Below are 16,488 nucleotides of genomic sequence, written 5' to 3'. Positions count from 1 at the left end.
TGTTGGCGAAGGGAAACAGAGAAAGACCCTTGAGAATGACCAGTGGATGCTCAGACCCAAGCAGTGACTACTACACCTCAGTGTTCCAAGGTTTCTACTTTGCCTTTGACGAGGTGGAAGGGATTGTTCTAACCTTTTTCTTTTAGTTGATACCACTGGAAACCAAGTTTTGTTGCACTATGGAGGGTGTCTGGTGCCTTACTCTCTTCAGATAGTGCTAGAGAAAATGAAATCCAGATACATCTAATCTGAAAGATGAGACACTAAAAAACTTCTGTAAGTTTAAGAGGAAGCAGGTGTCTTGAGTAGAGGAATTTTTACACTGGGACAAAAGAAACAGCTAGAGAAAATTTTTCAGAGAAAACAGAAAATTGTTTAAATATTAAATCCATATCTGGCCAGAACTAGATCCACCATTCTAGTATTATTCTTTAAATGTGTTTCTCAAGTGTTTGGGGATAGGTATTTTCCACTTTCACCTTGCGTATTAACTATGTATCTAAAACCAATGTCTGCAAAATAAACCAGATTGGGGACTACAATGGCTTTATAAAAGAAATCACTTCCCTATGTCACTGAAAATATTATTAATAAAAATGTTTTTATAGAAACGTTCAGGAGCACGGTTATAAAAAGTGAATGTTTCTGGGCTCAGGCATAGAGAAACTAGTTAAAATATATAATATAATGTTGTCTAAAGAAGTTGCACATTCATGTGGAAAATGCCTTGAAATTTAAAAAAAATCTACTGTTCGTGGATTAGGTTTTACCTAAAATCATATTATCTGCAATTGTGTTCATTCCACAGATGTTGACACATAAACCATCTTGCTCTTTATAAATCAAGTCAACACTATTACAGGATTTTGGTTTTGTTTTTGTTTTTTTGTTTTTTGATAGAGCATCTCACTGTGCAGTTCAGGTTGGCTTTGAATTCACTATGCAGCCCTTGGGGCTGGCCTTGATCTCATGGCAATCTTCCTGTCTCAGCCTCCAGAGTAGTGGGATTACAGGTGTGTGGCACCTCGCCCAGCCTATTACATGATTTTTTTATACCCCAAATGGCCCAGGCCCTGTAAAAGGTATACAGTCAGAAAATACATAATGCACAGCAATCCCATGACAAGAATTTTTGACTCTGTCACCCAACAAAACCGAGATTCTTTAGATCACAGATGGATTGGCTTTATCTTCAAACAATCCAGTGACCTGTAGCCGAGATTTCCCAGATGGTATCAGTCAAATGACCAGCTGTCCAGGTTTGCCTAAGGCTGAGGAATTTCCTGAGATCTAATATTTTTCAACGCTAAACTCAAGGTCTCAGGCAAACCCAGTTAAGTTAGTCACCCCAGAGACTTGAGGGAAGGTTGAAATCAGTAAATCATGCAAGTGCAATAAACACATGCTTGCCCTCCTTCCCCCACCCCTCTCAACTTTGTCTGTCTCCTTTCCCATCCCGTCTTACTGGCATAGGGCAGCTTTCCAACATGCTGACTAAGAATCAGGCTGGCTTTCAAACAGATAGGGATCTATGACTCAGCTTTGTCATGACTTTTTTATTTTTAATCTTCAATGACTGACTTCTCTAGTCTCATTTCCTTATGTGTGAAATGCTGAAGACTATCACAGTGTGATGATTGAGAACATGCATGTGAAGTATTTACCACCATGATGGCCACATGTGTCATCCGCTACACACATTAAGCTCTATTGTCTCTAGCATTACACCATTGTGACTATCACAGACTTCTGGTGTTCGACTGCAGGAACTCTGACACCTCCTTATGCTACAGACCAGAGGTATTCAACTACAGTTCATTCAGAGTCATGCAAAGATCAAGACTTTGTCTTCAGCGGTGTTAAGCCAAGAAATTTGTGTAACTGAAGCAACATCCTGTTCACTCAGTTTTTCCATTTTTTTCCAAGGCACACACTCAAACACACAGAGACACACAAACACAAAGATACGCACTACATAAACACATACGAGAAAAGGAATGTAGCTCTCAAGAGAGGAGTCCAGGAGATAAGGCCAGTGAGTAGAGGACAAGGGGAAGTTTAGGGAAGAGGATGTGCAGACAGGAAGGCTTTTGCCACAGAGTTCCTGCTAAAAGCAGCCAGAAGTCCCGCATCTCCTGCGTGTGAACCCCTGGTAATTCCCCTGGGGGTCCTGCCTCAGGAAACCTTCAGCCCCAGAATCAAGAGGAGCCTGAGCTTGGTAAGTTCCCAAACACAGGGGCAGGTGAGTGACAAGAGGCCTGGAAAGACCGACCTGCTCAAGTCTCCAGACGGGCCTCCCTTTCCTCCCCTGGCAGCCACAAATAAAAGCTGAGCCAGAAAGAGGGGGCTATGAGGCCAGAGATGATTGCTGGTGTTTTTCTTTGTCTCTCAGCTTCTGTGTTTGAAATGAAGGAATCTGAGGCCCTCTGTGACCGCTCCTGTCTGGGATTCTTTCCTCAAGAGGTGTTCTTAATTTGTGAAGACTGCCAGGAAACAGTGTGAGTCATGGCTTCTGAGCAGACAGCATTCAGCGTTAGAAATTCCCAGAGATATTACTTGTTTATAGGAAAGGAAACAGAGCTATTCTGAGCTGCCAGGGGAAGAGGAAAGCACTGCTCTTTTTTTAAATACTGTGTTGAAAGGTCATACAGGTGGCCAGAGTGGCAGCAAGAACCTGGTATAGACACTCAGGTAAGTAGTTCATTTGCCTGTATTTTGGAGGATATTTTGCAGCTTGGCATTTTAAAAATGCAAGTCCCACGACTTTGCAATCCCACTCTCAGTCCTCAGTCCAAACACATAACAAATTTCAAGTGGGACCCAGTGGGGTGGGGGCTGAGGAAGCAAGAGGCACCGAAACACCTCCTTTGACAACTTTCTAATTTCCCATTTCATGAACAGGCCACTGATTATTACTCTCACATCTGTGCTGCTTCCTCCAATGTCTTTTCTTCATAATGTTAACAACCATGATGTCAGCTGTCATCGCCTTGAAGGATTGTTCAGAGCCACCAATTTTGGGGAGTGTGCCTTTTGGGGGGAAAGCTGGAGGACTCCTATTCCTACAACCCTTGCTTCTGCACTGGCCCACTTTCTTGTGGGTTAAGTTTGGTTCAAACTCATAAAGTCACAGTGTAGCCATGCTTCACTGTTAGCAGAGCCTGTCAGCTGACCTCAGAGATTGACTTCCAAGGAGAACATAATCGCCGAGTATTCACAGATTCAACAAGAATTAACCTGTGTGATAATTTCATAGCTACCATGTCTGATAAAGGCAACACCTTTTTCTGATTATAAACAGTTCAATAGATATGTTTGCCCCTTTAATGCGATAAAGATGTTCTTTGCTTAAAATAAAAATCATACTTGATGGGCAAACAAACATTCAAAAGCAGAAATAAAGACAGGATATCTTTTAATATCATTATCACTTTAGATTCTGTCACTAATGCAATAAGTTGTGAAACAAAAAGAACACATTTTGTGAGCTAAGGTGCTAAAATGCCTGAATATCACACAATGTATATCATAAAAACTAGAAGAATGAGCTAAGAGATATCTTTATTAGTAAAGAGTCATAAAGTGGCTTGAAATAAGTTAAATACATAAAAAACAATAGTATTCTTATATCATAGCAATACCCAGAGAAATAGTACAATTTTAAAAAAAGAAGTTATTCAAATTGCAACAAATTCAAAATACCTACAAACTCAATGAGAAACATATTAAAAAATTTTTAATCTTCATGTAAAGATATAATTTAATAAGTAAAAAGTTATACTTTTATTAAATGAAAAATCAACATAAATGTGGAAAGTCTTCTCAAGATTATTAAAATAATTTCAAAGATACAACAAAGGTTTTCTTGGAAGTCATTAGACTCAGCACTGACTAATCACTAAGCATGATGCTTATCATATAACAAGGGTTTAAAATCATAAACAGGAAGAACTGGCTACACACACACACACACACACACACACATATATTATTAGGGGTCAGTCCTATCAGATATCAGAGCCTATTGTTAAAACTGAAACTGTGATCATGACATAAATATAAAAAATATAAACAAAAGGGAAACAATCAAACATCTAGAAATAGACTCTTATTATGCACGTGTCACATTTTACAGATGGCTTTATAGTTTACACAACTTTCACCTGCGTTACCTTCTACGCTTCAGAACCATGGTATGAAACAATTAGTATTATCATCTCCATTCTTTTTTATGAAGAAAATGATACTCAGAAATTCATTGACTTGCCCAGCATCATTAAAATAAACCCAGTCCTGAATCTAGATTTTCTGACTTCCTATACCTATACCTATTGTTCTCACAAAACAACAGTGAATGGATTTTCTAACAATGCTGAACATTTGGAGAAAAAATATTTAGACTTGTGTCTTACACCATATAGTCCTGTTTACAATAAATAAGCAAAAAGTTATAGTTGTTTAAAGAGATAAATACTGAAAATCAAATTATAGAAACCCTGGAAAGTAAATATGCAATGCAGTGACGTGATATTGAACTAATGCCTGTGGGGTCCTTCAGCACGCCTACTCACCACCAGAGGAGCTATGATGCTTCTCATTACTCCTCTGCCCCAATTCTGCTATCCTCATACAGCCCAGACAAATTTTCCATTATCACTAAGACACTGCAGTCTCCAAAGTGAATTGAAATGCTAGAACATGGGTTCCCAAGCCTGGGGCCACAGATTATTGCCTGTTCCTAGCCCATTAGGAAACAGATCACACAGCCGAAGGTGATCAGTGGGCAAGGGAGCAAAGCATCATCTGTATTTACAGCTGCCCTCACTCACTCACATTGCTCCAACCCTACTTACTGTGAACTGCAAATGTGAGGGATCTAGGCTGGGGGCTTCTTATGATAATCTAATGTAATAATAATAATACTAACAAAATGCACAATAAATGTCATGTGCTTGGATCATCTCAATTCTATTTACTTTCCCTCATTGGTGGAAAAATTGTGTTCCACACAAACTGACCCATGATAGCAAACGAGTTGGGAACCACTGCTCTGGCAAATAACTCTTAGAGAAACGTGCCATCCTTCTCTTTCTGGAGAGGGATGGGATGATCAGAGAGTAACTGTTATGAGCACATAGTTAAGAGAACAAACATCAGAAAGACAATGAGTAGACAATTAATAGTGCCTGCCTACTACGTGGGGCCACTAGTCAACTCTGACATTGTAGAAAAAAGCAGCCATTAAAAAAGCAGTGAACATAAATAATAGCCTTAAATGAATGGGGATGGCTATGCTTCAATATAACTTTATTTCCACAAACAGGCAGCAGGTAGGCTGTACTTTGATGACTCCTATATTAGGCAATCCAAATTTGTTGTCCCATGAGATTGCCCTAGACATTCTTTTGAGAAGAAATCAGAGTTTGTTCCTCTTGACAGTGTGACATGAAATAGACACAGATATTCTCCTCAGTATATGGCAGAGCTAAAATGAGAATTCAGGTCCTGGAATCCACAAGTGTTAGCTGGATTTTTGTAGATATGAAATCTCAGCAGGTAGAAAAGAAGAATCCTGAACAGTTGAGAGCAATGGAGTAAATATTTGCTGCATTGAACCAGGACAGTATTTTGTGGAATCATTTCATGATGCGAGGAGATGTAGACATACACCCCTCTCCTCTTCTCCCAGACTTTTTATTTTTTTCTGGTACCAGAAATTGAACTCAGGACCTTGCATTTGCCAGGCAGGCACGGCCGGTGTCACTGAGCTACATGCCCAGCCCTTCTCCCAGACTTTAAATCTGCTCATCCTAACACCCTAACACAGAGAACAATGGAGCTATGGAGTGGCGAGCGTGTGTGTGTGTGTGTGTGTGTGTGTGTGTGTGTGTGCACGTGCGCGCGCACATGTGTGATGCAGGCAGATTGGTGGCTATTTGTGGAAACCAGGAAATCTCAAAAAATAAGTGATCTCAAGCAATTCATTCAGCTTTATGAGTCCAACTTTCCGTTTGTATAGAATGGAAATGTCTTTCCTCATCCGCTTCTGTTTTGGCATTCTATTTTTTTAGGATGTCAGAATTTAAAAAAGAAAGAAGCCCATATAAAGTTCATTGAGTACCTCAGGGAAATGAGTCATCAAATGACACAGTGTGGTTGTCACCTGGTACCACATGACTTCAGCGGGCTGCCATTCTCTGCATTCCCTTTTGGCAAAGAACTTTGCCATCTTTGTATTTAACATACATCTCTGCTGACGAACCAGCACTATTAAGTCAGTGCTTTGACAACCACATCGACAAGAGACCAGGATATATGTCATGTAAAGGTGAAAGGACAGTGGCTAAGGCGAGCAAATGAGCTTTTAAAATGAGCCCGACACCATCCAGCTAGTTTTCATATTGCCTCCTGCGAAAAATCTTGACATATTGGTACATTGCTGTGAGTTATTTCTTCATATGCTGGTGGATGGTGGCCTAATATTACTTTATCTTATAGAGTGCTATCCAGGACTACAAACTTGGTTTATTTTAAGCTCAATGACATTTCACCAGCAGTTAACACAGCATGAGTACCTAAAACTCACTTCAATACAGTACACGAGGGCCCTAGGATGCTGTTGCTTTATTTTTGTTTGAATAGATAGCTCTCTGACATTAGCTACTCTGAATGGTTTCTGTTTGGCCCCAACTTTGTCTGTTTTCAGCTGATTTTTCAGTCCATTATTATGTGTGGTAGTATTTATTTCACTACAAGTTTTATTTATTGTCTGTAGTAATGAAAAACAACTCATTTTATTTGCCAGGTTAGCTACATCCTAAAGAGGGAAACATTTCTCTGTTACAAGTATGTAGGGTAGGGTGGTAGGGTATGGGAAAGTCACTGAGGGCTCTCTGGGATTGATTCCACCTGGGTCAACTTGTGCTCTGGACCTAGAGAATTGGGCTCACACATGGCTGGGTTCACATCGAACCCTCAGCTAATTCTCTCAGCTCAGGATTGATTCCCTCATTGTACCTGACATTTGATAATGTTTTCTGGAAATTCAGAATCTATTTGATCTTAATCTCAACCCAGCTATTGACATTCTGATCATTTCTTTTTAAAACCATAAAACTGACTAGTTTCTAATTGTGGTTTAATTTTGTTTTATTTTAAGCTCTCCTAGTTGATTTTTTGCCCAATCAATAAGATTGGCTATATGTTTAATCTGATTCTGTCATTGAGACAGCCAAAAGCACCAGAGATTTCTCAATCTACTATGATTGAATTCACTCCGTATGTATACTTGGCCCACTTTGCACAGCTGTATATATAACAGCTTTCTTGTCAGCAATATGGAAACACTCTACCTAGTTCACGGAATCATTGGAAGAGTTATATAATAAATAAGACTACAGTGTATTTGTGATTGGCAACACACATTTACTTAAAAAACAATACAAACATATACCTCTGAGATGATAAACACTATATTTCTTGGGTGCTCTATAGATTACAGCACTTCACTCATATTAACAAGAAATAATCAATAAGATTATACTAATAAATAAGCATAGAAAAAACTACCGAAAATGTGACTTCGTTCAACAAGTCCATCTGATGCCTTCTCCAATATAAGATACTTGAGGTAAAAATCAATGATTACATCTTTAAGAAACTCTCCTTCTCCTAAACATTCCAGATCTTCATTAGTTACTCCTAGTCCCCCTTTAGTAAGTGGAGAGGGATATACAATCAACTTCTGAACAGGTCCAGTGTGCCTGACTTCCCACTATTCTTCATCTGGCTTTGGAACAAAAATTATCTACCTGAAATAAGTTTTTAAAATTATATATGTAGTTAAATTTAGTTTATTTGAGGTATTGCTGTATAAATATTCACTCCTACATTATCCCAGAACATATGTACACAGTTTCTGTAAGTATAGATGTCCTCATAACTTTAACAAAAGAATACTCCCAAAGTTCTACTTACTAATTACTAGTACTAAATATATAATTTTATAACTCAGTTTACCAATATTCATCTGCAAAGCCAGATTATTCTCATTTCTTTTATATTTTTAAATTGTAGTTTTTAGAGCCCTGTGATCCCCTATGGATCTTACACTATGGCACTTACTATTTTATTAAATATTCAGGTAACAGTTCTACTGAATTCATGTGATCATGATGGTATTGCATATGATTAAAAACTTTAGAACCTTCTGATATCATGAATATTTTGAGGGAGACATGATCATATTGTATTTTCTCAGATAATTTTTTTTTTTTTTTTTGGTACCAGGGATTGAACTTGGGTCCTTGCGCTTGTGAGGCAGGCGGCAGAACCACTGAGCTAAATCTCTGGCCCTCAGATAATGTTTTTTAAGAATATTACTTTAATGTGTTTTAAACATCTCTTAGATTTACATTGTAACTGTATGTAAAGCAGTGAAGCAAAAGCAATTTAAGATGAAACTAAATGTCTGAACATTTGATTTCAGAATCATCTGAATTGAGGCTGTCACTTAAGCCTCAGTGTCTTTAGCTTTTGTTAATCTTGTCACCATCTTTATATTATTACAGATATTTTTGTTTGGGGGATTTCATATAAAGCTGGTTATAACTGCATATTTCATTCCCAGTTTGTGTGTGCATTGGGATGGGGAGACTTTTGTAGATAACTATTAAGTTTTCTGTACATGTTACTTTGGGTTAGCAAGTATGTAAAGCATCTTGTGATTTCTTAACTTTTTGTTTGTATGTTTTTCAAAGATACTACTGTCCTTTATTATGTTTTGGAGATTGTTTAAATTCACTTTCCTAAATTCATGTGGAAAGAATATCAACATTTTATATTAAACATATTTCCAGTTCAAAAAAAATAAGCATAAATATTGACTTTTTTACTTCTGTACTGATAGTTTTTTGTGATAATTCTGTCCTCCATTTTAAAAAGCTTTTCATGGAAGTACAACATATATGTGAAGGGGATAAATATTACAGTGTGATAAACTTCGTTCACAAAATGAACACACCTGTGTAACTCACTCAGATGAATGAACAGAATATCTTCAGCATCCCAGAAATTCCCTTTTCATGCACTCCATCTCAGGCCCACCTCCTGCAAATAAAACCACAATCTTGACTTCTAACACTGGAGATTACATGTGCATGTTTTTATTTTTGTGTATGGAATTTAGAATTCTGCTGTATTCATACAGACCTTGCTGTGGGTTTCTTGAACTCACCACAGAAAGGTTTGAGGACTGACTTGAGGAAAGAGACCAGAGGAAGAGGGCAAGCAGAAGAGCCATATGGGTTGTCATTGAAACTGGGGCACTTTGAGAGAGAAGTGTGCTATTCATAATGATGCTGAGACAGAAGGCATGAGCCACGACTGCCCCCAGTAAACCAGGACATGTGGTCACCCTGGTGAGAAGTGACAATAAAAGGCAGCAGGGACACACTGGCAGGCAAAATCTATCTTGGAGGTCCTGAAATAGAATCACGGTGCCTGAGATATATGTGGGGTTGGAGCCTGGGAGAATATGTCCCAAGAAGTGTGGTCTTCAGTACAATTTGGGTCAAAAAATATGCACTGAGCTCCTGCTAGGTGTAAGGCAATGCAGTGACACAAAGGTAGCTTAGCTGCTGTCCCTGCCCACCAGCTGATAATGGCAGTAAGGCTAGTTTGCAGACAGGTAAACTATAATGTGACTGTCAATGGAAATATCATAGAAAGTATCATATGAGTTCCAAGGACACACACAAAGTGTTATACAGATTCTAAGGATGAGTGATCGTGTCCATTGGGAGACATGAAAAAGCATCATGCGGAAGGTGGCAGTTGGGATGGCTTAGATTCTACTCTGGTGATTATCAGTCTTGATGGAATAAGTTTTCCAATATTCAGGCAGTGCCCGCAGACCAAGTAAACTGGAATGGGACCCAGGCATAAGTACTTTAAAAACTGTCCAGGTAACTCCAGTGAACAGTCCATGTCAAGGACCACTGATTTAGAAAAATGAGTAGGCTTTAGTTAGCAGGAGAAGTAGGGAGGAGAGGAATAGCTGTGAGTTAGTGTATTTCATCTCTGGTAAGTCCACTGAGAGGAAGCATCCATTGAGGATTGAACATAGAGAAAAAGCAGTAGGGCAAAAATAATTTAACCCCCTTCAGGAAAAAAAATTAATTAATTATGAAACCATTTGCTAAGGCCAATACCAGGGATGGATGAGGAAAAGATGTACCAAACATCAAGGGAACTCAGAGTGGTAATAAATCCATCATAAATTGCACAAGCCATCAGATAACGGCTGTTCCTCACATTAGCATCCCATTAAGCCCCTATTAGTGATAGCAAGAAACTAAGGGAAACCAGCTTCCTGGATTAGCACTAGCAGCCGGGAGAGAGTTAACAAGCTGCAATCCTTCACTTGCAGGTGAAGGCAATCCTTCACCTTTGAGGACCTGAGATCCATTTGTAAAGGATGCTTGGAGGCCCCAAACCTTGACCTATCACACTCATGCTGTGGGAGTTTAGGGGAGTCTTGAATTAATCACAGCAGGGACACAATTTACCAATCAATACCAGCCAATTAGAAGGCTCCCTGCTGGAGTGTTCCCTGGGAATGCCAGATGACCTCTGCCCTTGACTTTTCGTGGGGGCAGGTATTTCTTTATCACAGCTACTGATAAGGATGCTGTTACAGGGTGTGTAGCTCATTTCACATCATGCCAACTCCTGGCAGGGCATCTTCAGGCTGAGCTTTTTTAGCATTTAAGCATGAGCCACCTGCCGGTGGGGGCCACAGGAAGATGAGTGTGGAAATTATATCAGTAATTAATTCACCGCCCCTCTGTCACTTGTTCTGTGAACTTGGCCCTGACCTTCAAGAAGCCACAAGCGACAACAGAAAGTTAGGAAACTCAGTCTCCACAGTGAGTGCACTACTGTGTTGCTCTGCTTCTCACTGCCTCTGCTACCTGTCCAAAGAGAGGAGATTCTGAGGTTCTTAGAACCACCCACATGAAAAAAGCCCACTAGCTACTACTATGTCTCATGATCTGGCTAGAGCATGGCAGTGAGCCCAAGGACCCCAGTCATCCAGTACGCCTGTGATATGTTATTATTGTCCAGAGCATTTGGCCAATGCATTCATCCCTGGGTAACATCAGAGGATTCTCTGGGACACCAAAACCCATAAATCCTCCAGTCCCTTATGTAAAATGACATGGTGTTTCCGTATAACTATGCACATCCTCCCCTATACTTTAAATCATCTCTAGAGTACTTATAATATTTCACTGAATGTAAATTTTATGTAAATAGTTGCTAGACCTGTTGCTTAGGAAATGATGACAAGCAAAAGAAAGTCTGTACATGTTCGGGCAGATGCACTTCTTTTCTGAATATGTTCAATGAGCAGTTGATTGAGTTCTTGGATACAGAACCCATGGAGAGCCCACAGAATGTTTTTAAATCAATTTCCTGACATCTTTGCCACAGAGATATTATACCCCATGACACAGAAGTTTAGCAGAAAAAAAAGTAGATAATTCAGAAAAGTATTATTAAGTTCATCGTTTTTTCTGCCATTTTTTTTTTTTTTTGCTATGTTTTAACAAAAATGGGCTCTCAGGTACTGACTCAAGAGAGACCTCAGGCCCATAGGCAGCCTGTTCTCTTCTCAGTCTCATCTCCTCTGGCAGGATGTCAGCCGTGGTCTCAACACTGCCCTTCCAAACACTCCTTTGCCCACTCCCCTTAGAGAACTGTGGTTTTTAAATGAAAGATAAAAGTGTGCACCTGCCTTTACACCGCCTGGGCCAAATCTTTCTGTGCCTTTGGCACAGACCTGTTTTCTTTTTCTTTGTCACACTTGGTATAAATGACTGTCAAAAATATCCTTAGCCAGGTGTGGGAACAAACACCTCCCTCAACCCAAAGGGCTGAGGCAGGAGGATCCCAAACTTAAGGCCAGCCTGGGCAACTTAGAAAGATCCTGTCAAAAAATTAAAAAATAAAAAGGCTGGGAATGTAGCTCAGTGACAGAGTTCCCTGGGAGACATAGATAGATAGATATGAAAATACATAGATGGTAGACTTCGGGAGGTCGGCATAGGAGTAATGAATGGGTATAACAGGGACAGCATCATAGATTCTGCCCTAGAAATGTAGTAGGGGGAAGTTCCAAGACCTGGTGATAAATATGTATTAGGCTCCAGACTCTCGTTAAATATTTAAGGGCACACTTGCATTTAAATGCAAGGAGGAGCCACCTGCCCTGCAGTTCTGCCCTCATCTACTGTCTCCATAGGTTCCTAACTGTGTCAGCCAGGCCCAAACATGCCTGACCTGGGAGACAAATCCACCCAAATTCTTCACTCTTACAAGCCAGGGTGATTTTCTATTTTTCCATTTACTCTAAAAGCTTTTTGACCTCTGCTGTGTTGCAATCTTTCCAAAAATACTTAGCCTGGATTTGTTGAGAGGAGAATTTAGATGAATCAGATTGTGGGACACAGCTATGTAGGGGCTGGGGGTGGGCAGGGCAGAGGAACTGGGAAAAAGTTGAAACAATCATTGAATCTGGTAAAGGAAAAAAAGTTAGGACTGTATTACTTCTTCAAATGTTTCTGTATATGCAACAGTTTTCAAAATAAAAGGTTGGGAGAAAAACAGGAAGCTGTAAGGACCAAGATGCTATCATTTCCAAGGCCAGCTGAGAGTCCGAATTGAAGCAGGACAACTCCAGGAAGGGCTGCTCTAGAATAACGTGCCCTCTGGGGTTCACGCTTCAGACCCTGCTCTTCAGTTGGGCTCTCAGGCAGTGTTTACTTTTGTGAGCAGAAAAATATGCTAAGCAGCTTATGATGTCCCTTGGGTCACTTGTTTGGTGGTTTCAACCAAAATAATGGCTACCCTGGATAAAAATTTTATTTTTTAACATAAAGTATAAAGTCATATAGACTTTCAGTAACTATTTCTCATTTTTTCAATTCTAAAATTTCTTTTTTGTTGTTACCTTTCAAAAATTCATACTAATTCACCCGAACATTCCACTCCCAAGGTATGAAAACCCAAAGTTCAGCACTTGATCCGTTGTATTTGTTGCCCCATAAATTATGATACAAAAAAGATTTTTTAAATTCATATTGATATTTGGCACATGAAACACATTGTTAAAGCAATTTTTAACAAATTTGGAGGTTCTTTGTGCAAAATAAATTCTCTTTATCAGGAAATACCCTCTCAAAAGAAAATACCATGGCCAGAGGAACAACTTTCTCTTGAAGAGAATTTAGAAAAAAATCTTTTCTCCCACAACAATAAATCTGTGCTTAAATTTCCTCAGTGAAAGACAAAGAGTTCTCACAATTAACTGAATAAGACACTCAGGGGACAAAAAGGCAAAATTTTCAGAAGACAGTAACTTCTCTAGATATGGGAGGACCTCAGAAATAATTTTATTAGCTACAGTAATTGGTTAATAGATTTACAATGTGAATGACACCAAAAATAGGTAACCAATTTATTTTTGTCTGAGGGAAAAAACCTGTTTTTAGGTTTCTTGATTTAAAGTGACCAATTATATATATATATTTTTTTAATCGACATGGCCTGATATATGATGTGCTTCTGAATCAATCCAGATTATTCACTTTGTTTACCACTTCCGGGAGGCTACAAGACTTCTGTAAGTCTTCAAAAATGAGGACCCAATGGGAAAACTGTGTGTCTTTATGCTAAGCCTCATGAAAGAAGTGAATAGTTGTGGAGAAACATGATTGGGCACAAAGGCTGTGATCTAATGGTAAGAAACTGGGGGAGGGGCCCTAACACAGTGTTCATTCAGATTCTTCTTGGCCTTTCTGTGCAGAATTCCTTCCCTCTGGGTATGAGGCAGAAATGAGAGTCATATGACCTCCTTTTAGACAAGGTAGGTCAGAGTTCCTTTATGACCTTTTTCCCACAGAAAGGCGCCTTGGTCGACATGACCTTCCTGCTTGTGGACCCCTCCCAAACTCTCATTGGAAGTCATTTAAAGTAATGTTTTCTTGGCCCAATACCACCTTGCTTACTACTTTTGAACTCAAAGAAATATACCAATCCACTTATAATTTCTGTAAAGAGGCATAGTATATTGGATCAAAGTTAATGGACACATTTGGTAAAGTTTTATATTGTAATACAAAAGTCATTCCTAATCTGAGAAGTCAATATATCTTTCATGCTTTCTATTTGTTTTCCAGATAGGAAACTCAAATGTGAAACAGGGATGCTCAATTCTAAGGCAGAAATTGTCCAGTGCTATCAGCAGCAGAAGTGCTGCATTGTTTGGGGACTGAGGCCTGTGACCCAGGTATGCCCCTGCTGGCTTTGCAGGTTTTCGCATCAGGCTCCAAGGCATCTAGTGTCCCCTGTCCCTACCCCACCTGCCCCACTGCTTCTGGCTTGAATGTGAGTAAACACCTTCACCAACACATGGAAATGCTCTGCTCACTGGAAAGATGCTGAATCTGAAGCCTGAACAGGAAGCTTTTCTCCTCCACAGACTGGAAGTACAGCTAAAGATGTCTGTTGGCTTGTGAGGTTCAGGGATAATGAAGAATGAATATAAAATACCAAGTACTATGCTTGGCACAAATGAAACATACAACAAATGGTGATTGTTGTTATAAGGTTTTTAGCCCCATACTCTGCAACAAAGCTTAGTCATGTATCTTTTTAAACATCTTGGGTGCACTCTAGTACCGGAGGGGAGAAAGTTACCATCAATGTAATTTGAGGGCATAGAAGCTAGCTAGAGCCTGGGACCCACATTTTTCTGGGAGATATCCCAATTCTTTCTGTCCTTAAAAAGGTGACATAGAAAAGGGAAGTCATTCATGGAACAACTTGATTAAAACTTGTGACTTACAGTGTCAGGATCAATTGTCATCAGTCTAAAGGAAATGGGACATCTACAAGCCATTATTTCATTAAATTTTAAATTTTAACCTGTAAGTCAGGTACCAAGTTCACCCAAGCTACACATCCCCCATTCATCAACATATTGTTGGTTTGATTTTATAATTATGAAAAGAACTGTTTTTAAAGAAAAATATTTTTAAGCTGATAGGTTATTTTCAGTACACTCTGTATAAACTTTCTGTGTTGCAGAGGTTTTTTGGATTAATGTTTTTTTTAGAAAAGCTAATGTGTTACTTTTGAATCTTTAGACTTCTTTCCTTTGCTTTGATGATCTTCTTTTCTTCTTTTCTCCTCCTACCTTTACATCTGTTCTAAAGTAAACTTTTAAATTCTGTAAGAAGAAATTGGAACAACTTCTGGGCTTTGCACAGTACCTAGCCAGTTCCTCGGGATATTCTTTGTTCTATTCTTTTAATGTACATTTTTAAAGGTACCTTTAGCATCTTCAAGTAAATCAATTAGCAAGAGAAAGTCTAGGCAAAAAGCAGAATGAGAAAAAAGAAAATAAGGCTTGTAAGTCACAGAAACATCCTAAAATGGACTGCACATGTGTATGTTCTTGTTGTTCTTTTGCATATGTGTGATTTAAACAAAAAAAGTTTTGGTTAAAGGATAGAAAAAAATTACAAAAATGGTAATTGCTTCTGAAGTGCTTTCATGAGGCAAAGAAAGATTTGTAGAGAGGAGGAAGGAGGAGGAAAAGGAAGAGGAGGAGAAAGAGAAGGAAGGGGGAGGGGGGAGGAGAAAAGGGGAAAAAAGGGGGGAAGAGGAGGAGATTATGAAAAGCCATGGGGTTGGTTCCCCAGCACCTGCTTGGAACAGCAAGCTCTGACCTTTGCACATACATTGTCACTTCATTTCTTTGTTCTTAGTTCCCTGGCCGGGCTAAGTCTGGTTTCTCTATTTCTCTCCCTTTTTCTCTTCCTTCTCTTTTATTTTTTCTTCTTTTCTCCTTTCTTCTTTCTCCTTATTCTCCTTCCTTTTCTCTTAAATTCAATTTGGTTTAGAGGGTATCTGTCTGATTTGTTTACACACATTGTTTCTTCTCCAAAACAATTAACAGTTTTGTCTGATCAAAGTATGGTCAAAATGCCTTGTGCTATCAAAGCTGGGTGTTACACCACACTGAAGCCTACACTGGTGCCCCCAAAGTTGTTTTCATGTGACAGCAAACATAGGAGCCAGGTCAAAGCCAGACACAGCATGAGTTTGACTGCCACACATATTTGAGGTTAAGGGAAATTACTTCTGAGAGGCGCAATGTGTTGGCTTAAATTCACTATGAAATATAAATGACTAATATCAAATCTTCTGCTGAAGCAGAAATTAGTGGAAAGGAGGGTAGACATAGGAATGAGTGTTGAACCCTCTAAGAAAAAGGGCACTCTCAGCAGAGGGGGAAAAATATAGAAAAAAGGGTAGTGCACTGAAGGCCAACTTGGCGTCAATGACCACTTTTCCCCGAACTTGGTCTACCCTTTGGTATCAGGGACATGTAAAAATACCAAATATATTTCTTCGAGA

Source organism: Heterocephalus glaber, unplaced genomic scaffold, assembly GCF_053883595.1.
Source record: "Heterocephalus glaber isolate CG9 unplaced genomic scaffold, H.glaber_assembly_v1.0 deba00000621, whole genome shotgun sequence".
NCBI classification, from domain to species: domain Eukaryota; kingdom Metazoa; phylum Chordata; class Mammalia; order Rodentia; family Bathyergidae; genus Heterocephalus; species Heterocephalus glaber.
This window is presented reverse-complemented; position numbering follows the sequence as displayed.